The following is a 23,877-nucleotide window of genomic DNA, read 5'->3' on the forward strand; positions in this document are numbered from 1 at the left end:
TTCTCAATGGATTTAATTTCTGTAGCTGTCTGGAAACATTCCCTACAGGACGTTGCCAACTCTGAGATGACTCAATGAAGAGTAAAGAGTAGAGTAGTAGTGGAGTAATGAGTAAATCTCTAGGTAGAATACTCTGACAATCTGGTTAAACAGAGGGATACTATGGAAATTGAAAACCCTTTGATAGGCCTGGGCTTCTGGTTCTGTGGCTGAAGGAAGTGATGTTATTTGGGAGGAAGGTGATGCTGAAGTTCAAACAGATACTGGCAGTTGGCCACATTTGTGAATCTATTTCTCTTAAATAATTCATTCTGGCTGTGAAAAAAATAAAAGGAGAAAGAAGCAAGAAACGCACAACTGTGTAGGCTATGCAAAGAATTCTGAATTTGTTCAGATTACATAGTAGAAAAGGAGACATTTAATTAGATAAGATACATGATCAAATTGAATTAGATAATAAAATGGAAGTACATTGAAACAGGGGAAATTGATAGCCAGGAAAAAAAAATCAAAAGGTGGTTGCAGTTGTTTAGGTAATGGATGTTGATGTCCTGAAAGCTTTAGCTGTGGGGATGGAAACTCATAATGCTGATAGATTTTCAGAAGGTGAAACATGTAAATATCGTATGTTCTCTATAATTTAAGGCAACCTTTATGTAAAATGTAAGATCAATAGCACTTTCAACATTGTTTTTGATGCATCTTATGGGTTTTGATATTTTTGTTTTTATTTATTCAAAAAAGGTTTTTCCTTATTCATTTCCTCACTGACTCATAGGTCACACAGTAGCACTGCTTACTTCAAGAAGGTTTCTGATTGCCTTTTTCACTTCTGCAGTGACATATTTGTCATTCAGTAGCATGTTATTTAACTTCATGGTGTTGTAAATTTTCTATTTTCTTCCTGTTGATTTTGTTGTGTGCCTTTTCATATAAGGGGATGTATAGTAACTGTGTAATACAGACTATCATATCCAGATGTGAAGATACAAAACAACATGCATTTCTACTTGCAAATCAAACATGGACTCCCAATGAAACAGTTAAATCTATCTTAACAGTGGGAAGCTGGACTCTGCCATTGTCCATACCTACAATGTCAGGACACACATAAATAGCAGAATGGTGGACTTGTGACTGTGTATCAAAGAATATATTATTGTGACAATATAAGGGGAATCAGTGGAAGAATTTTACTTCACTTTCAATGACAAAGGAAAGCTTTGCTGGGTGTGTTATTCTGGGATGACATTTTTTCCTTTTAGAATGTGGAATATGTCACTCCATTCCTGGCTTACCACTGTTCATCTCCCATGGTCGCATGCTGAGGCTGCACTATTGCCTGCATGCCTTTCTTCCACTTCCGGTTCAAGCAGTACCCAGGAATAGGGAGACACCAGATGTAATAAACAACTGGGTTGTTGGTGGTGCTGATCTTTTTGGAAATGCTGGCCATTAGATCTGAGGACCATCTGGACCTATTTTGGGTAGAACTAGTAGGATGCCAAGTCTGTACTGTTTTCCCTTTTGAATCAGTGCAATGCACTGAGCTGGAAGTGAGTTCACTCCCAGCTTAGCACATTAGTGGCTCACTGTTGTCCCTCCAGTCTCACAGGCTTTGTCACACTATACAAAATGGTGCCTGATGTGGCACTATTGGAGTTCTGGTTCTGCTGACCATTAGATCTGGGGACCACCTGAACCTATTTGGGATGGTACCTGTAGGATACCAAGTTCATACTGTTTTCCCTATGGTATCAATACAGTGCACTGAGCCAGAAATGAGTTTGCTCCTGGCTTATTTCATGTGCAGCTTGCTGTTGTCCCTCCAGCCCCACATCGCTTGCTCACTAAACAAAATGGCACCTGATGTGGCACTGCTGGGGATTTGGGCTGTGACATCCACCACCCACTTGGTGTCTGCTGCTCCGTATCTGCTCATGGTTGGATGAAACAAATCAATAGAATGGGCAGTTCTTTGCCTGGGTTCACCTTCTGACCTCCCAGTGAAATGCCCTTCCACCTGGCTGCTTCTGGGTCTCAGATTGCCACTCACAGACTGCTGCTGGGTATCTGGGCACTGTAGCACTGCTCTGTTTTCTCTACTGCTTCTCCATGTCCATCAGTCTCCAGGTGACCCTTTGCCATCATTCTGTTTTCTCCTATTTCCTGTATTCTTCCATCTTTGCTAATGACTCTCCATCAGTTTAAACATGTTTGCACCCTATACTGCCATTGTGCTTTGTTCCCCATTCTTTCTTCAGAATTGCGTGAAGGCTTAATATATAAAAGGATTTACGCTGTAATATGATTGAGTCAGCATATAATTGAGAAGAATGTATGAAATATTGACAATTTAATGTGTATAAGTTCCAGGGAAAATGTTAACTTATTACTGTTACCTTAACATTTAATAATTTTTATTCATTCCACTTGTACTCCAAAAAAGCTAATTTAATAAAAATACTAAAAATGTTACTCTTTACATTTTGCATGCTTCAGATATTTAACAATAAAGTTTAAATTAGAATTGGTGGGCCCGGCGGCTTGGCCTAGCAGCTAAAGTCCTCGCCTTGAACGCCCCGGGATCCCATATGGGCGCCAGTTCTAATCCCGGCAGCTCCACTTCCCATCCAGCTCCCTGCTTGTGGCCTGGGAAAGCAGTCGAGGACGGCCCAATGCATTGGGATCCTGCACCCGCGTGGGAGACCTGGAAGAGGTTCCAGGTTCCCGGCTTCGGATCGGCGCGCACCGGCCCGTTGCGGCTCACTTGGGGAGTGAATCATAGGATGGAAGATCTTCCTCTCTGTCTCTCCTCCTCTCTGTATATCTGACTTTGTAATAAAAATAAAATAAATCTTTAAAAAAAATTAGAATTGGTGATTTTCGTCTAAATTTTAATTTTCTCTTGTAAGAATTGGCTTAAGTGATATTGCACACAGTAAGTCTCTCATGGATATTTAGATTTTTCTTTTTGACTGAGTAGCACATATTTCATCAAGGCCAAGCAATCATTATTTTTGTATGTGTGTGTTATACACTGTCTCTGGAGGATCATTAAATTCTTTGATTTATATGCAGACTTTGGCAGGCTATTGAGTTGTTTTATGTACCTTTGCTTTGGGATACTGCTCCTGTGTAAAATGCCAATATAGTTCACTTCTATGGGTATCCAAAGAAAAACTTTGAATCTTCAAAATGTTCTGAGGTGGCAAGAGAAAAAAAATCATTAATACTATTAGTGTATAAGGAAAGCAATACACTAAAAAGAGAAATAATAAGAATTTATAGATGGTGTGAGATAAGGCAAAACTGCATTGTAAATCATACAGTAACCTCCAGTGTTATGAAATAGGTGAAGATTTGATATTAGTACAGCTGTTTCTTTTGTTAAAATCTTTATCATTATAAATGATGAATAATCACTTGAATCTATATATGTGACTATAAGAGGCAGAGGAGGATTGAATAGGAATTGCTTCAACACAAGAGGAGTTATAACCATTCAGTTTAATGTGAATTATAACTTTCACTAATAGCAAATGCAGTATAGTGCATCTTGATGCAGTTCTTTTGAAATAGGAACCTAAAGGTATAGAAACTCAGTTACTTTATTATCCAAGATGTGTACAGACATTACCCGTTCCTAAATCTTGGTCTTTCCCTCTATTTTGACCCTCTCAAAACCTAAGGATGAGGGTAAAAATAAAATGAGCCTGAGGAAGGAAAATGTTTGTCTTTGTTACATATTTTCTAATAATCATTAAAAGGTAACACTTTGAGTTTACTTGCTCTGAATCTTACTGGAATATTTACTGTACCTTATTTAATGTAGAGTAGTCATAATCTCCCTGGAGAAGTGCAGAAATCACTGGCTCAGTTTGACTCCATAAAAATGAAACAATATTAAGTGAAGGAAGGAGTGTGGGAAGAGGATGGAGGGAGACAGAGAGGTGGAAAGGGAAATACAATTATCTTCTTTTTTTAAAGATTTATTTCCTTTTATTTTTATTACAAAGTCAGATATACTGAGAGGAGGAGAGATAGAAAGGAAGTGGAGCGCTGGGATTAGAACCAGCGGCCATATGGGATCAAGGCGAGGACCTTAGCCACTAGGCCACGCTGCTGAGCCCCAATACAATTATCTTCTATAACTATACCTATGAGATACATGAGTTCTGTTCATTAAAATATTAGTAAAACTTCTAAAAAGAGGAAAATACAAAAATCATTATAAAAATAAAAGCTTTAATACCCAAGCCTATCTGAAGGACAACTTCACCAATAAAAGTAGTATAAAGCTATGAAAGATTAACTGTTTATATTTTAATAAACTATAGGATGCTTTTACAATAATAAGTTCAGAATAAATGATAGTAATATGCTGTTCTGGCTGGCACAAATTGGAATCCTGAGTGATTGCAAGTGTTGGGGCAGAAGTGTGATGTGGATAGTGTGCAGCACACTGAAGGTGGAGACAGATCCATCTACCCATTCTACAGAGAAATATGGTGGTACAGACTGGATAAATTCAACATGTTCATACATGATGATGCAGCATAAGGGCCTAGACTTGTAAGACAGTTGGTTTTCATACTTACCCTAGAGCACCATCAGGAAATCACAGTTGATTTGCCAAACGAACCAAAATTTATGTCCCTCTTCTTTATGTTCTAGCAATAAAGGAGGTTGAAAATTATAATACATGTGCATTGCCAGTCTCAGTTTCAGTTATAGATTCCAGTTTTAACTATTTCTGACCAATAAAATGTTAGGAGAAATTTACAGTCTTTGCTTTCCTGACATAGTAGAAGTAAAATGTTCTAGCATTACTTTCATGCTTTTTTTTTCTGGGATGGCAATTTTTTCCTTTTATTTTTTTCACATTTTACATTTTATTATTATTATTATTATCATTATCATTTTATGATACAGTTCTATAGTCTCCTGGGATTTCCCTTATCCCAGCCTCAATCCCCCCCTCCAGTTCCTCTATATCATTACTAAAGTATAGTTCTTCAAACATAGTCATATGTCCATCATTGCGGGTGAGGACAATGGCAGAGAGTCCAGCATCCTATTGTCAAGATATAGTAAACAATTTCATTGTCAGTCCATCTTTGTCTGGAAATAGAAATGCATACTACATTGTATCCTAACATCTGGATATGTTAGTCTCCATTTCACAGCTACTGTACATCCCCTCAAATGAAAAGTCTTAATACAAAATCAACAATAGAAAGAAAAATAGAAATTTACAATGCTATGAAGTTAAATAACATGTTACTAGATATGACAGTCTCCATTACACAGCTACTATACATCCCCTTAAATGAAAAGCCACAAAACAAAATCAACATCAGGAAGAAAAAAGAAATTAACAACACCAAGAAGTTAAATAACATGCTACTAAATGACTAACGTGTAGCTGAAGAAATGAAAATCAAGAACCTTCTTGAAGAAAATGATGCTACTGTATGATCTATGAGTCATTGAAGAATTTAACCAGAAGAAAGTGTTTTGAAGAGGTGAAACTAACAGAAAACATCAAATCCTATGTGATATAGTTTCCGCCCAGTTTTGTTGGTGAAATGTGTCTCTTCTAGGCAACAAATAGATGGGTTTTGTTTTTTAATCCAGTCTACTAATCTATGACATTTGATTGAGCTTAAGCCATTTACATTCAGGGTTAATATGTATGGGTGGTACTTTGGTCCTGTCATTTTAGGAATGGGTTGTTCATTGGTTTACTTTTCTGTTGTCATTTTACTGGGATGTTCTTCACATTTGCTTTTGGTTTTGTTTGGTACTATTCCTCTTTATAAAGAGACCATCTTGAAGTATCATTTGTAGGGCAGGTTTGGAAGAGGCAAATTCTTTTAACTTTTCTTTACTGTGGAAGAATTTTATTTCATTTTCAAAGACAAAGCTTTGCTGGATATGTTATCCTAGGCTGACAATTTTTTTCCTTTAGAATCTGGAATATGTCCCTCCATTCTCTTCTTGCCTGTAGAGTTTCCTGTGAGAGATCTCCTGTGAGTTTAATTGGCATTCCTTTATATGTCAGTTGATTTTTTTTTCACGTGCACATTTAAGGATCTTGTCCTTATGTTCAATTGAAGAGAGCTTGATGATCATGTGTCTTGGTGAAGATCGCTTTTAATCAGGCCTGTTGGGAGTTCTGTGCCCCTCCTGGATGTTGTTTCCCAATTCTTTCTCTAGGTTAGGGAATTTTTTCCTTTATTATTTCATTAAATACATTTGCAAAACCAGTTTCTCTTTCTGCACCTTCTGGGACTCCCATAACTCTTATATGTGGCGTCTTAATAGTGTCTTTCAATTCTTGAATGCCTTTTTTGGCCTGATCCAGCTCTGCTTCCAGCTTTTTGTTTGCTTTCCCCTGATGACAGGAAATATCTTCCAATTCTGAGATTCTTGCTTCTGCTTGCTTCATTCTATTTTGGAGACTCTCCACTGTACTTTTAATTTGCTCTACTGTGTTCTTAATTTCTGATATATCAGCTTTGATTTGCTTTATTGCTGCTGTTGCTTGTGCAAACTCTTGTATATGCTTCTCATTATCGATCAGAAGCTTTAAAATGAGTTTTCTGAATTCTGTGTCCCCCATTTTTTCAATGTTTTCCTCAGTTAACTCTGAGGTTGGCATAGGGTTTTCTTTTTAATTTCACGGTGTTTTTACTTTATTCTTTTTTCCTGATTCATTCTTTTTTATTCATTTATCATTATTATTAATTATTATTAATTACATTGCATTATGTGACACAGTTTTATAGGTACTGGGATTCCCCCCACCCATCCCCAAACCCTCCCCCCATGGTATAACAACAGAAAAAATATAAAGCACTGATAAAAACAAAGAAGATCAGAAAAAATTCAAATTTAGAAATTATTAGTTTTTTTTTTAAGTTTCTCCTGAAGACACTGTTAAATCAGTTAAAACCAGTTTTCCAGGTCTCCAATGCAGGTGCAGAGTCCCAAGGCTTTGGGCCAGCCTTGACTGCTTTCCCAGGCCACAAGCAGGGAGCTAGATGGGAAGCAGGGCTGCTGGTGAAACAAACCAGTGCCCATATGTGATCCTGACATGTGCAGGGTGAAGACTTTAGCCACTAGGCTACCACTATTGGACCAGTTTTTTAAAGAGCTATTTTATGAGGAGTGATTTTTTTTTTCTGACATATGGTTTATTCAGTCTGGGAATTTCTGCTTTAACAGGAAATTTTGGGCTATTTTTTTTTTTTAACCATTATTAACAACCATTGACAACGTAAGTTGGACACATCTATTATGTGCCAGGTACTCAGCTAAGTTCTTCAGATACATCATCTAATCCTCCAAAACAACATTTTATTGCTGTTTTCAGATATATCACTAATTTTGAGACATACAACATTCTGACACTAAAGTCATTAAATCTGTGCTAGGTTTCACAGTATAAGTAATCATACAGCTATGAGAGCAGGCTTTGTTCCTTTTGTGATACATAAAAATAATGCCATTTATGATGAGTAGCGGATTAAATCAGTGCACAATTGCTATTTCACAGGTGAAGAAACAGAGCTAACAAGGGTTAGCAGCACGGCCAAGGTTACCGTGAAGGTAAGTGACAGAGACAGGCTTTCAGCCTCACCTCACACCCTGATGATCACCGCTGGGACTGAAACATGTTGTCATTGTCATCTCACTGTAGATGTCTGATTAAGCCTTCTTGCTCTATCATTAGTTTCCTGTTCGTTGTTTTATGATATTTTTGTCTTCTATTCTTCATTCAGCTTTGGATAACTTATCATGTTGAGAGGGATCAATAATAAATGTGTAGTGAGCACTTGCATATCAGGGTTTTTAATTTAATGTTAACTTCTTTTTTATTATTATTGTCATTTTATGATGCAAGTTCCGTAGGCCCTGGGATTTCCCTTAGCCCTTCCCCAAGTCTCCTCCCTCCCACTGAGTTCCCCTGTATTGTTTCTATAGTATCATATCGGGTTTTGATTATATAGCACACACAAAACAAATAAATGCCTAGTTCTTCCTGTTGAAAAATAGACACACTTCCTCCTCTCTCAGTTGCGAGTATTTATTTGCTTTAGAAAACTTGTATTAGGTACTTTTTCTGTCTCTGAGATACATGTAAGTCTTTAAAAGGCCAAGTAGTTCTCATGTTAGCTTTAGGGCCCACAAATTTTTTTTTTTCTCAAGGACCTGGAAATGAGCTCTTTGAAATGTAGCTGTCGAAGAAGATAGCGACATTCCCCCCAGATTCTGGGCAGACTAGTAGCTTAATTTTGGTGGATGCCTTACCTCAAGCTGTAAAATTATCTTTCGTTGTAAAGATACGGAATATCTTTTAAATTTTAATGGAAAGTGTATGTGTTGTGGAAAAAAAAACTATATATGTGTTTTAAGAATGTTTGTGCCAAAATGAACTTTTATTTTAATTTCACCTTTGCTCAAACTTTTAAAAATCCTCTTGTGTTAAAATTTTGTTTTTCTTTAGTCAGATCTCGTTAGCTAACACAGATGGTCACCTCAATTGCCAAATGCATTTAGAATGAATTACTGTGACTAATGATGCTGTCAGATTCTCTTACCTGAGGACTGGTCCTGGTTTATCTTGAGACTGTGTATGGAATGTACTCTCACTGGTAGCCAATATCAAGTGCTGAGACTTATTTCTGTTGTTTTAATCTGATAATGAATTGCTTCTGATGGGCATCACATTCTGGTTCAGTACTTATGCAATAATAAGATAATTTCCTTTATCTTCTATGTTCTTAAAGAAGCTTTTTGGGTTGGAAGAAGATGTTTGGTTTTAGTTAGGTTTTTCCAACATGTTCCAGGGATTAACGTTAAGTAGGAAAGAGTAAATTTCTTGGAATGATTTAATGATGTATGCTTGCTCAATCAATCCCAGTGCTCCCGTCAGATTGTGTTTGTATATTCATGATTTTCTATTTCCATAAGTATGATTAATATTAATTCCGTTCCTTGTATCTGACCATTTGAAAACAAGCAGATGCTACTTTATTGAAGCAAAGGTGGAGCACACAGTTGGCATCGATGTGTCTTGAATTAATGTTTCATATGGACCAGCTGCCATGCCATTGCCAGGACTGTAAATCTGAAACTGCTAAGTTCACGTTCAAGCTCATGAGGAGGTTAGTGCTTGGGTGGTGCTGGAGGCGGATCTCCAACTTCTATTAATTTGTAGCACCTGTCATGCTTTTTCTTTGTATCTCAAGCAGTTGAAAGCTTCTTAACATTCTATTCATATCAATTTTAGTAAATTCATTTTCAGCTAAGTTATTTTTTGTGGAAAAGTATTGCTGTATAAAGTGCTACCAACAGAGACTATGCAGAAATGAGTTCTGGATTGTATCACATCTTCTTCATACAGAATGCAAAAGTTTTGTTGCATTCACACTGGAAAGCAAAGACAATCACATCATTTAACTTTCAGGAGTTTTTTTTTTTTTAGTATTTTTCAAATCCAATATAAAGGCTTATTTGAAATTACAATGGCTTCTTTTCTTTATTTGATTACATAATTGCTTTCTTTACATTTTGCATTCGGTGACTTAGATTGTTAAGCATAGTATCTATGCAAAATGCATGGGTAACCATGTATCTTTCCTTCTTTGTATAAATGAGATATAGATACTTGCTGTTTGGAATGTATTTAATGAATCACAAACAAAAACATTCCATTTTTACATATACAGTATGTAATATTTTGGGAAACCTGAAATAGAGAATGCTATTTTCCCTTGTTGCTACATGAACCACAAGACTGACCAGAGCCCTGATTGCAATATATGTGGGGACTTTGGCAGTACAACTGTTGCAAATGGAACCAATTTATTTGTGGGGCTTGATGACTTTCAAGAATATTGAGTTATGGTAAATTTCCCAGTTGGGATCTGGTTGACCCCAGGGCATTTTTGAAAATAGGAATTATAGATTTTAATGTATATTTGAAATGAGAGATGCACAAATGTGTAGAATCAAGAATAATTTGGGGGTAGCTAAAGTAATGCTGCACTGTTGCTTATTTTTTTTACATAATTCGTTTATTGGAAAGACACACAGAGAGAGAGAGAGAGGGAGAGAGAGAGAAAGCTCCCTTAGCTGTGGTTCATTCCCCAAATGCAAGCAGAAGCCAAGTCAGTTTGGCCCAACCAGACTACTGGAACTTAGTCTGAGTGTCCCACATAGATTGTAGGAATGCAAAGGTACTTGAGCCATCACTTGCTGCTTGCAAAGGTGCATGTTATAGGAGGAATGAGGAATGGGGCTAGACTTGAACCCAGGCATTATAATGTGGGATGTAGATACCACAGCTGCCACCTTAATCATTGCCCTCAATGCCTGCCTCTTGTGATGTAAATCAAGGCCCTGTCAACACTGGAGAAAGATGGGCTTAAATGAGTGAAATACTGAACCAAACTTGGATTATGCATTTCACTCCATAAATATTAAATTGAAGCCTAAGAGATATTTTGAGAAATACATATTCTTAAGTAATAGTTAAAGTATGTATTTGGCCCAAAATAAAGATTATGTGACAGGAATTCAAGTACTTAACAGATGAATCACCACTCTTACAGTTGCTCAGACTCAAACTTGGAGTCTTTTGTGGCTCCTCCTTCAGATTCACATCTTCTCTTCAATTCACATTCAATCTAGAAGTGAACCTGTCAGCTCAATAAATATCTATCCAATCAATAAGTATCTAGAATCTAATCTTCACTGCAGTCACCCTAGTATAAGCTAGCATCAATTTCTGCTTGAATTTCTAACCCTATCATTCCACTAGTAACCAGGCAAGCTTATTTCTGCAAAAGAGATAGAGGGCTATGTTTTAAGTGTGAACTGTTTGAAATAGTTTCTCATGCCACTCAAAATCAAAATCATTGTGCTTTTGTACAAGGACCTGCATCCACTTGGTGCTTGGTTTTCATTCCGTGCTTACGTTTTTACTTTCTGTGACACTCCACATTCTTTCACGCCAGTCCTATTAGCCCTCATTCCACATGCAGCTCCATAAACAAGCTCAGAGCCCCTGGTGCTTGACACTAGCTTCTGGAATGGTCTTTCATGGATATTTCTATGGACATTTCTTTTTATTTAATTTACTTCTTTAAAAATTGTTTTTATCCTGAAAGGAGGTTTTCTCTGACTACCAATCTAGACAGTACACCTGCCACTTCGATCCCTTCTGTAGCCCTTACACTGTTACTGGTTTTTTAAATTCACTTTAATCTATTGTCTATTTATCATCTACCTGTTTTTGTTTATTTCTGCTTTCCTCCTACAGAAAGTGGACTCCCTAAAGATAATAATTCACTTTATACTAACCATTGATAAAACAAAGCCTGACTTGTAAATTCTCAACGAAAACTTGCTGGATCAATTGATTCATTCATTTAATAATGGAGGTGAAAAGATGAGGAAGATATGAAATACACCACAGATTAATCAAAAGATCAAGGACTATGAATCCAGAAAAACTTAACTGATTTTGAAAAGTTACTTTATCCTTTTCATCTATAAAATGAGGTTAAAAGTGACATCTCATAGATTTAATGCAAAAATTAGCATTTGTGTATAAATATTTAATTTAGTTTTGACATCTGTTAGTCACTCAAGCAATTGCACCTATTATTTAAGATATTGTTACAAAGGATTTTATTTTCCAGACAAAAAAACATATTCATAGAATTACAACCAAGTACTAAGGGAGCTCTAATAGGAAAACACACACAGTATAGCTAAAAGTGAGATTCACATTTTTGATAGCTGGTTGAGCCAGCCAGAGTGATCACAAAAGATATTGGCTGTAAAATCCAGCTGGTGACCATTTTGGTGCAAAGTGTTTTATGACAGATACTAGGCATACAACACACACACACACACACACACACACACACACACACACCAGGTCTTATACCCTTCTGGGAAGAAATCCTGTGGCCTTGTAAGTTCAGATCATCCTCTCCATGCCATCTACTGACTCAGTAGTTATTGACCTGATAGTTGGTCCTAATATTAACATTATTCCTTTCTGATAATTTGATTTTGAAAGAAGTTTCCCTGAATAGCTCCGAGTGCATTTATCCTATGTCCTGATTCAACCCCTGTGAGCTCCTCTTGATCTGATTTCAGTGTCCAAGTGGGCAGCCCTCAAAGCTATTGCTCCTCGCACTTCATCATTGTCACGCACTATACTATCTCTTCTGATCTTGCATGTATAGGTTTCTTCTTCCTCTTTCACTTGGAGAAACTCAGATTCTGAGCGAAAACATATTCTCTGAAGCCTTGAAATTTGCAAATACTCTAGCCAGAGGTTGCCTGCCTGCTTGCTCTATCTTCAGAACAATATTCATTCAAACTCCCTTCTTCTCCAGCTACCACTGGTCAGAGCCCAGTTCATTGTGTGCTCTGAGAGGGGGTGAAAAAGTGAATATGTGGTTGGTAAGGACAGTCTCAGAAAAATAGCCAAGCTCATACAAGGAAACTGGAAGCAATGAGGGAGCATTCATGAGCAACAGAAAAGGGGGAAAAATGGGGGCAGGTGTTTGGGCTAGTGGTTATGATTCCACTCAGGTCACCCACACTCCATGTCATAGTGCCTGTGTTCAGCTAACAGCCGCACTCTGGGGTCCAGCTTCCTACTGATGCGTGCCCCAGGAGGGTGGGATAATGCTCAGCAGTGGGTCCATGCTTCTTGTCTGAGAGACAGAATTGAGTTTCAGGCTCCTGACTTTTACATGGTCCAGCTGAAGCTATTACAGATATTTAGAGTGAACCAGTGGATAGAATAACCATCTTGTTTCTTATCTTTCTTCTTATCACATACATGAGACTAGATAAAAGGTATGAGTGTTGTTGCACAACAGGCTGAGATGCTACTTGGAATGCCCACGTTGATGTCTGAGTCCTGGCCACTCTACTTCTGATCCAACTTGCTGTTTGAAGTATCCTTGTACATGGCTGTAAGTGATCACATTCATCATGATTTTCTTTTCCAAACAAAGCTTGTGCCTTTAGCACAATTTAGTAATCCAAATACCGATATCTAGCACTCAAAAGTAGAGAACTCTGGGAAATGTTCCTCCATTCTTGTGTGTTAGAGCTTGTCTCCTGCCTTGTCTTTTCATCAAAATTCTAAACTCTTGTCTTAACAGTTAGGATCCCAGTGCAAATAGTTTAGGAGTAACTGACAACAGATAAACATCAGCTTAACTTTTCTTTTTAGAAAGATTTATTTTTTTACTTTTATTGGAAAGTCAGATATATGAAGAGTAGGAGAGACAGAGAGGAAGATCTTCCGTTCGTTGATTCACTTCTCAAGCAGCCATAATGGCCAGAGCTGATCCAATCCAAAGCCAGGAGCCTGGAGTCTCTTCCAGGTCTCCCACATGGGTGCAGGATCCCAAGACTTTGGACCATCCTTGAGTGCTTTCCTGGGCCACAATCAGGGAGCTGCATGGGAAGCGGAGGTGCCAGGATTAGAACCAGCAGGCAGATGGGATCCTGGTGCATGCAATGCAAGGACTTTAACTGCTAGCTACCTTGCCGGGCCCCAGCTTGACTTTTGAAATCTGTGTTAGACCTGGTTTTAGGTTCTTCAGAGTATTTTACCAGGTTTTCCCTAAAGGATACTTTGTAAGGAGGATTCTGTCTGAGCTGAATTAATCTAAATTGTTACAATCTATGTCCTTAAGCATTTTAACCATTTTCTGCCCAATACTCCAAATTTTTAGGCAATACTAATTGATTGCATCTAGAAATAAGAATGATGGCTACAAATGCAAGTGTATTCTGGAGCAATGTGGAATAAATGAAATTTTATGATATACATTTTAATCCTTTAGTTTTCTTTATCAACTGAAAATCTATTTAGCTACTGTAGAGCTAAGAAAATGTAGAATAAAACAAAAATTCTAAAATAAAAATTAGAAGTCAGAAGAAGCAAAGGTCAGTCTGTAAGAGGTGGAATGTTATTAAAGAATCATGTTCCAATTTTCACACTGCAAAAGTAGTAAAATAGTAGAATCAAAAGGGATACTCCAGGTCACTGAATCACTCTCCTAGACAAATAACAATAAGGGAAAGGGGTTTAGGACAGTTGAAGGGTCTCTAATGTGGACAGAGAATGAACAGAAAATATTTCCATTTCTTTTCAAGGCAAAGGCACTATTAACTTGACAAATGGCTGGTTCATGGTTGTGCTGTTGATCACATACATTTACAGTGTCAGAAAGATGTGGTGTGACAATGAGAAATAGGGCAGTTTGAAACTCTGGTTAGCAAAACAAAGGCAAGATAATAAATGAAAAACTGTCTTAAAAGTTTCCAGGATAAAAGAGAGTAAAAAAATCCATGACTAATTGTTATCTCCTGGAGTGCCTATCCTTTGAATATCAAAATCAAAGCCATTAAAGCCTCCCAAACCCCCGAGTTGATCATTTCTAGGGAAAAGTTCTCAGAACTTAAATCTATTAAAACAACTATACCAAGTGTCTGTTTTTTTGTACCAAATGTCTTTGATGAATATTTGTCCAGACTTAAAATATATTTCCCTAGGCTAGGGTCAAGAGGGTTAAGGGGTAAAATGGCTAGAGGGTCCTAGAAACATGGAAATTGACAGGTTGTTAGAACGTATCATGATATAAAATGGAGATGACTGAAGACACATAGGTAGAGGAGTATAGATGGCCTTTTTAAAAACCATACTTATTTTTAAATATTATTCATTTGAAAGGAAAAACAGAAACTAGAGAGCTCTTCCACTGGTTACTTCCCAAATGTCCCAAATATTTTGGTTGTGCCAGTCCAAAGCTAGGATCCAAGAACTCAATATAAGTTTCCCTTTTAGGTAACAGAACCCCAATTACTTGAACCAGTACCTGTTGCCTCCCAGGGTGTGGAATACCAGGGAAACTGGAATTAGAGTAGAGCTGGAACTCAGATCTATGTACTCGTTGTGGAATATGGGCATCACAATTGGTGTTCTAAGCACTACGCCAAATACATGTCCCTGGACCATATCTAATGTTACAGAAAAATACTTAATTTCTTTAGCGTGAAAGTGAAGTTAACAAAAGGAAAGAAAAGTACTTCTTTGTGGGCGACTGTTTCAGTATTCAGGAGCTGGATGAAACCTGAGTTACCTGCATCAGAAAGCCCGTTCTTTGGACAGCCCGTATGGTGTACCATCATAGCTGTGTAGTCCATCAGGTTTTGAAATGTCCCTGAATGTATCAGCAACATGAGTACAGCCTAGAAATATCCAAAACAAGAATTTAAGTCTGATTCTACCCTGAGACTGCCCAGTCCCTAGCTGACACAAGTCACATATGCAATGTCCAGTGATGCCCAGTGTTCAATGTCCAGTGTGCATTGTGCACAGTCACAAGTGCAATGTCCAGTGATGTTCACAAGCTGAGGAAGTGATTTAGGCCTCTTTTTTAGGAAAATGAAACTTGAACAAGTGTCCTTTTTTGGGGACAGACTGAATGAATAACCCAGTTATATTTTGCTTGAATCAAACATATTTTGTGTTGTCACCATTATTATTATTACTTAATTCAATGAATCTCATAATTTTAGAAATATGATTTTAGAATTCTTTCTGGTGTTATAATAGAGAAATATATAAAAGTTTGAACTCGCAATCAAACTCTGATGTTGAATGACCTGTCTTACAGTGTCTTGGCAGAACAGAACTTATTTCTGACTGGATTTAGCATATTACAGATGTAACATGTAAAAAATTTATCTGGATTTTGATTAGTCTCTACATTGTACTTCTATTAGACATACTATGCTTCAATGGCAACATATTTTAGATTTTTATGTATTTAATCTCATTTTTTTATTTCTTAATTTAGTAGCGAACTGAGTGCATTATCTGTTACCGCATTTTCACCCCAGGACACGTTTAAATGATTTGTCCAAAGAAGCTGCCCACATCTCTATCTGTACAAATAGTTCTTTATAAACTTTCACTAAACTGAAGAGACAAACTTCTTAATTGATTCAGTTAGTACTTATTGTTGTTCTGACTTCATGGAAATTAGAGACTACTGAGAAGAGAGAAATGAATTGATTAAATAAATGATTATTGCATAATTAAATAGCTACATAAACTAATATCAAATGTTGAAATGAGATGCATGTATGAAGGAAAATCCCAATACTGTAGGAGTAAAAACCAGAGTGCCTTCCATGTGCCTGGGGCACACTGGGTAAGACTTGGGAAGAGGAAATGTTAGTGTTGAGAGTGAAATAATAAATAGGAATTTAGCAGGCTAGAGAGGTGAGGAGAGGAATAGGGATTTTTATACAGAGGACAAAATATGTTGCTAGATTCCAGTGTAATTTTCCAGCAGTAAAAGGGGGAATTTTTATATTGCTGATTTTTATTACTTCATTCAACACAGATTTATTGAGCACTTACGTGCCAGATGCTTTACAATATGCTGGGAATACAACACTGAGGCAGTAGTTACCTCCTTGGCACTTTGTGACCATTTACACACTCAGCATTTAGGCTAGTAGAGTGTAAATAAATGACTATAAAATAAAAGATTTCAAATACAACATGCAATAGATATGATATGCATTAACCACACTTAATATAAAGAAAGCTTTCCTGAAAACAATGTGTTTAAAAGATTGAAGGATGGATACAGACTCGGAAAAACTGAGAAGGAATCAATTTCTAGATGAAATAACAGAAGAGCAGTGAACCTAAAGAATACCAAAGAATTATATAAGCTGAAGATGGAGAGGTAGCTAGAGTCATGAACTGATTTGAACTGTGTGAAAACCTTTGAGAGTGATATTTAATCTAATAACTTGAGAATACTAGTACCAAACACTATAGACAAAGGAATATTTTACCTACCAAGAAGAGGTCTACATTAGAAGTTGGAGGTAAGCACCAATGACTTGCAAAAGCCAGTAGTTTTGCTGGTTGCATCTCAGGTTGTCACTTGACATGTTTTTCTGAATTTACAATACCTATAAACTGATTATTTCACAGGCTAGTTCAGATGTAAGCTCATGTTTAGCAAGTGCAGCTTTTCTTTGAACCTTTGTATTCATGCCTTTTCCTACACAAATGTTTTATATTTTTGCTGTCATGAAATGCCAATATTTTCTGTTTCCTTTGTTGTTTGCGATGTTCCATCTGTGTCTGTGTAGCTCCCTGCGAAGAACAGAAAAGTTTCAGACTCGCTGGGTTAACGTCCTGTACTAGTCACTATATAATCTTGGATTTTTTTCATAATAAAAGTAATATTTCATGAACTCTTGCAGCATATCGACTTTAAATTTGATTATGTTTCTGTTTTATTTTTTGTTGTGTTCGGTATTGTTCTGTCACGTTTTGAGTCTTCTTGTATTTTATATTTTAGATGTTCTTGCATCAAGTTCTTGCATTTTTTAATTTATGATGACAATCTTCCTTTTCTCATATATTGGAATCATTGCAAGCAATAAGGCAAGAAAGTTCATGTAAATGAACTGTATTTTTGCTACCTGAAATGAAGGAATAACCAGGTTTTTAGTAAAAATGATTATCATGTTATTTTTGAATGTAGCTCTAGTATCAGTACATCGGGAGACATTTTCACCAGTATATAAATAAGGACACTTCTGAAATAATACTGACCACAGTGAGGGTCCCCTCCAGCACAACACTCAGAAGCATGAAGAAATTCATAGGTATTAAATTTTGAAAGTTAGATGAAGCAATGTATTTTTAGAGCACTATAAATAATTAGATGCATTGATTGACTGAGAAAGGGTAATTAGATGCATTGATTGACTGAGAAAGGGTAAAATTTTTATAGACTTTCTCATGAATTTCTAGATCTTGTAACAAAACATGTATAATCAAAGATTTATAAAAGAAAGATGGATAGTAGACTTTTGGCAGGGAAATAGTTATAGCTTTAGATATGTTGAAATGAAAGTATTTGTATATCCAGAAAATTCAACATACAGTTGAAATTCAGTGGTTAAATTTTAATGTAAAATTTCACCTATGAAATCACCAGTATCTTGGTGGTTGCATGTGAGTTTAAATTATGTTAGTAGATATTTTGAAAAAGTACACACGAGCATGTATGCATATGAGAAAGAAAACAGAAACAATGATAGAGCCCTAGGGAAAATCAACATGTTGAAAGATGAATACAGTAGACTGAAAGTTGTGTGCGTACACACACACACACACACACACACACACACACACACACACACACACAGAAAGAGTGACCTAGCCTAGAGTAATGCAATATGAGAGAAGCTGGGGAAAGAAAGTTTTACAACAGCAGGAAGTAATGATTACTGTCAAATATCTCAGAGTATGCGTATAAAGTAAAAAATGAAAAAGAGATCACCTACTGGATTTGGAAAACTGGAACAAATTTACAAATCTTACATGAGAGGAATTCTTTTTAGAATTCTTGTCCCACATCACCAGTGCTAGGGCTGATTTTTCTAAAGAAGTCAAGTAATATACAGTTATTACATTTTATGTAGTCCTGATTAGGAGCCTGAAAAATTCCAACCAGCCCGTGAGAGTGCTGGTGTGTTCTGACAATTGAGGCATTTTGAATCCAATGACTACGGTGCCTGAGACACAGAGGATAAGCATTTGTTCAACAGACATTTAGTAAACATAGACACAGGCCAGGTATTGGGAATGCAAAGATATATAAGACTTTGTTCCTCCACATGACCTCTTACACATTCAAGGAGACAAATTATTAATCTTATTTTTCAGCCTATAACACAATTTTACTGAGTAGCAAGCATAAATGGTACGAACTAGAGAACATTATAGTCAGTGAAATAACCCAATCCCCAAAAGACAAATAGCATATATTCTTTCTGATATAAGGCAATCTTCATGCAGAATACAGTGTTAACAGACACATAGGTAAGCAGATATATATATATATGTGTATATATATGTATATATACACATATATATTCATGTAGAGGAACTGTATATAACAAACTATCATACCAAAAAGAATAAATACAGTGCAGGATGCATCTCTACTCCTGAATAAAATATGGACTTCCAATGAAACTGTTAAAGATACCTTGATGCTAGGATGTTAGACTCTACCATTGTTTATACCTATAATGTTATGATACACTTAAATAGCAGAGTTATGGACTTGTGACTGTTTAAGGACTATACTATTGTAATAATACAGAGGGAAACATTGGGGGGATGGTAGATGGATTGGGTGGAACGGGAAATCCTGAGCCCATGAAACTACATAATGAAAATAAAAATTAGAAAGAGTGGATCTATAGTAAATATTTTAAACGCACTTCCAGTTATCTTTTCTGTACCTGTCTGACATTGCTAATTGATCATGCTTCTTCTCTCTCATTATAGGTATAGGTACATATTCCTTTTCAGCACAGGATTCCAGGCAACTATAACCGATCAACTGACATTGACCTATAAGATAAAATATATCTTACTTGGTTTTCATACTATAGAAATCTGTTAACATACAAATAAATAACCTAATAAATCTATCATTTTAAGTAAAGCATTTAAAATATGCACCCACCTTCTAGGTGCCACACTTTAAAGCTGTAGCTAATATCAATTGACACTTGACTATAAATTAAGTTCTTTTTAGTACTTTATAGTGATCAATCTAAATGTTATACTACGAAGTAGATATCATTATTAGCCATGTTTTTCAGGAAAAAAAACCCTGAAAATTGGAACTATTGTGTAATCTGTGGATTTGTCACATATCTAATAAGGAGGAGACCTTAGATTCAGAGTGATTTCTGAGCCAATTCAGTTTACCACAAATGCAAACTGAATTCTTGCAAATATATGCCAAAAAAATTGCTTAATCCAGAAAATTAAGACTATCATCTTTTAAATTCTAGTTTGTGCTAAGACAGTGTATGTTTTAATGAAATATGATTAAATTAAACACATGATCAAATATGCAGGTGCATCTACTAGATTTATACAAATGTGTTATTTTCCCATTGTGCTGTGCAGAAAAGATTATAAAAGAGAAATTATCGGGGTGAGTTGTTGACATTTACATCTTTCTTTCTCAGAAAATGAAATATTAATGCACTTTAGGGATATATATAAATGTATGCATTGTGGGTTATATTGTCAATTAAAATATATTTAGATACTAGTTTGTCAGTAAGTATCTAGATTTTAAAATATTAATATTTTATGATCTAGATATTTTAATCTGAGAAAAACATTCAAAATATTTTTATAAAAGAGAAAACAGCATGTGCAGATAGTTATAGTAAAGGTTCTTGCAGATACATTAATAATAACCTGTTTGGAACTATATTGGACTAACAATTGCAAAATTATTCCCATTGTCATTATCATAGGTTTGGCTACAATAATTATTATGATTTAAAGTGCAATAAGTTAGGAATAATTTCAGTAATGTGTCTAATGGCTCTAAAGAGTCTATTGTAGATGAAATGAAAATTACAACAGTGAACCAAAAACTCTTGCATGTGTTTGAATGGATACACAGATGGCACATTTCCAGAGATTAGAGTTAGTTTGGATTTTATTAGAATGCTTTAACCAAGGGAAATTTTTACATAGAGAATTGCAAATGGTTGTTCTGGTGCCAGAAATCTAATAATGTCAATGCACCAACCAGTGGTAAATGGATATACCTAAATGAAGATGCCAAGATTTTCTCTTGTGACACATTATACTAAGTACTACATCTGAATGGACAGTGGACTCTGCAGAATGACAAAGACAGAAAAGAAAGTCACTTCAAGCGGAAGTGTCAATAAATGTACCACAGTCCCAGTTTTATATGATGTATAAAAATGTCCAGAAAAAAACCCAAATTACTTAAAATGTTCCATCAAATTTAGTGACTATATTCTCATAATTTTTTCAAATTCCAAATTAGGACAGTATGTTACTTTAATGTAGCTGTTGAATATCCAGTATGTGCCAAAGACTCTGTTAGGCCAGGGGGGTGCGTACTGCACTTCCTTAGTGGGCCTGGTTCGTTTGGAAGCCTATGCAGCCCTGTGTAACTGCAAGAAGTAGTGTCTGAGGGCCTGTGCTGATGCCCTGGACAAACTCGTGTGGATTGTGGTGCTTTCCCTTTTGGGAACCTTCTGCTGACTCTCGGTGTCCAGGAATCCCCGTGGCCTGGCCCTGCCAGTGGAATGGTCTTCTTGGCCCATCCTATGCCCGAGGAAAGGACTGGGGAGACTTAAAGAACCTCCAACCCCACACCAGGCAGGAAAGTACCCCTACTTCCATCCCCAGTAAATCTGCAATACTAGCATGACTGTGTCTATTATTGGTTCTGTAAATGCCCTACAGAGTCCAGCTTCAGAACAAGAGACGCTGGGTAGACCAAACCCGTTGAAAAGACATTTGCTCCAAGAAAGAGATTTTATTTTATCTTGACCAGCGCATTATGACTAAATGGTTATATGATAAAAAGCAACAGCACATTGTGTATTGTTCAAATGCTATACAGAAATTTGGTAATAGTCAATCAGCAAGAAACTTCAGATTCAGGCACATCTGTGAGTGAGAACAAGTGTCATCTTGATGGTAGGCATGATTAAAAAGATACTGCTTAAGAGCTACAGGAGGATAAATCTTCAAGTTTGGTTTCTAAACTTTATACCTCATCTAGAGGGAGAGCAATTCATGAGACAGAGGGAAATTCAAATGAATTACCTGGTGAACAATAAAGAAAGCACCATAAATCTGACAGCAGCTCTCTTTCCTTTGATGGAAGCCTGGCTGTGCATGTAATAGGGAGATGTGTAGTGAATCAACGGACAACATCAAGCCTGGATCTTGATGACTGTGCAATGATTCAAGGGATTGGCTGAATCAGGAAGTGTACTTCATGCAATGAAATGAATCCTGTCCTTCTTCCAGATCACAACAGAGGTTGAGTCCTTCCTGAGAACCATTTTCCTGAAGATAAGGGGAAAGGTAAAAGGGGAAATCCCTGAGAAAGCCCAGCTGGAAAACTCAGCACACTCAGAGAAGGTTTTGATATGAGTGTAAAAACAAAAACAAAAACTACATCAGATGATTCCCAAGAGGCAGATGTTGAGGAAAACGATAACGAAAGTGCCAACAGCTTTCTCAGTCACAAAGAATGTTTCTCAGTCTTCAGTCTCTAATATCATTATTTATAGCTGCCAAGCAGATGTCCAGAGTTTGAGAGGGAAGAAACAGGACAAAGGAAACATGGAATCTAATTTCTCTCTTAATGCCATTGAGCCTTGCGCAATTTACCAAGGTCGACTTTAAAAACAGTTGCATTGTTCAAGGCAAAACAGGATACCTGATGTCATGTTTTACATGTGCCAAAAAGCTAAAAAAAAAAGTGAGTAAGCCCTGCCCAGGACATAGACAACCAATTCAAATGATTGTGTGAACACGTCAACCTCTTGACCTGTCCACGGAGGAGGAATTAGATATTTCTAACTATAAAGCTCTAAATTTGAGACAACAATAAGTGTATTTTGTATACATGCCTCAAAGTGAGGCATTGTCTCAGCCCATGTGGATTTCCCTTTGTTTTAATTCACCTTTGGGAGGGGAGAAAGTGGATAGTTAATTTTTCACAGGAAATTTTCACCTTATTTCATTTTATATTGGGATTTTAATATGATTTGAGTTAGATAAATGACTATATAACTCACCATTTACCTTATCTTTAATTTTAAATAGTTGCTGCTTTCTCCCAAATGTAAATAAGAAGCAATTGATTTGAAGAATACACATAAAAGAACATTTCTTAATGTACATATATACATACACACATATATGTATACACAAATATACATATATACACACATACACAAATCATTGCATTTGTATATATGTGTATATATGTGTGTGTCTATATATGTATATCTATATATATATGCATGTATATAGGAAATTTAGTTCCTTTGTGTCAGAAGAAAAATTATTTGTCAGAATTAAAATTCAAATTTGGGATATTATTAAACAATCCAAGCCTTAATTTTTCCTTTTGCAGGCCTTAAAATACCTCTTCCAGATAAAGAATTTTGTGGTTATATTTTGTGCTCTGTAAGTGAAAAATGTATTTCTAATTCTTCAATCTTTTTGATGTAACCATGTGGTAAAGGATGGGTGGCCATTATGCTAGATGAGAAAATGTCCATCATTTCCTCACAGACAGGATCTTCCTAACCTCGCTGGTAAAATGTGCTGTTGTTCTGGGTAAGCAGATATGCTAGGCTTTGCCACACTCACTTTGAGAATCTAGTTGAATCTCTTGTTTCCCTTTTTTGGAAAATATCTTGATCTTAGGCTGGGTTACATGGTTTCTGGTAGCTGCCTAGAATTCAGACTTTTGTTTAATATTGGTTTTAGAGACTAATGAGTTCAGAAATCTTGTAAACAGAAATATTTATTTTAAAAATAGTAGAAAAGGTTGTACCTTCTAAATTATGGAGACATTATTCATTATTTTCCTTTTAAGAATGACTAGGTCAGAACCTGGGATTCTAAAATTACTCCCAAACTGTTTAAAATTAACTTCTTCATTTATGGTTAAGTATAAGTCTCCAGCAAATATTAAAAACTATTAACTAAGATCCTAGTGTTTTTCTCCCATATATGTGGCAATTGTTTATACTCAGATGAGGGCATTAAAACCAACTAAACTGTAAGTTTAGAACTGAAGAATAATTTGTACAGCTGTTGGCTAACAGAACACTGTTGATATAAGCTTTCTAAATAAAGGTCACACATTTTTGATATTCAAATATAGGAAAGCTTTATCA

The 23,877-nt window shown here is 36.3% G+C and overlaps 1 pseudogene; it reads left to right on the forward strand.

The window, feature by feature from the left end:
• Nucleotides 1-22,496, forward strand: part of LOC101529765 (E3 ubiquitin-protein ligase Mdm2-like) — a 75,031-nt pseudogene extending 52,535 nt beyond the window's left edge.
• Nucleotides 22,497-23,877: the final 1,381 nt, after the last annotated feature.

Source organism: Ochotona princeps, chromosome 14, assembly GCF_030435755.1.
Source record: "Ochotona princeps isolate mOchPri1 chromosome 14, mOchPri1.hap1, whole genome shotgun sequence".
Lineage (NCBI taxonomy): Eukaryota > Metazoa > Chordata > Mammalia > Lagomorpha > Ochotonidae > Ochotona > Ochotona princeps.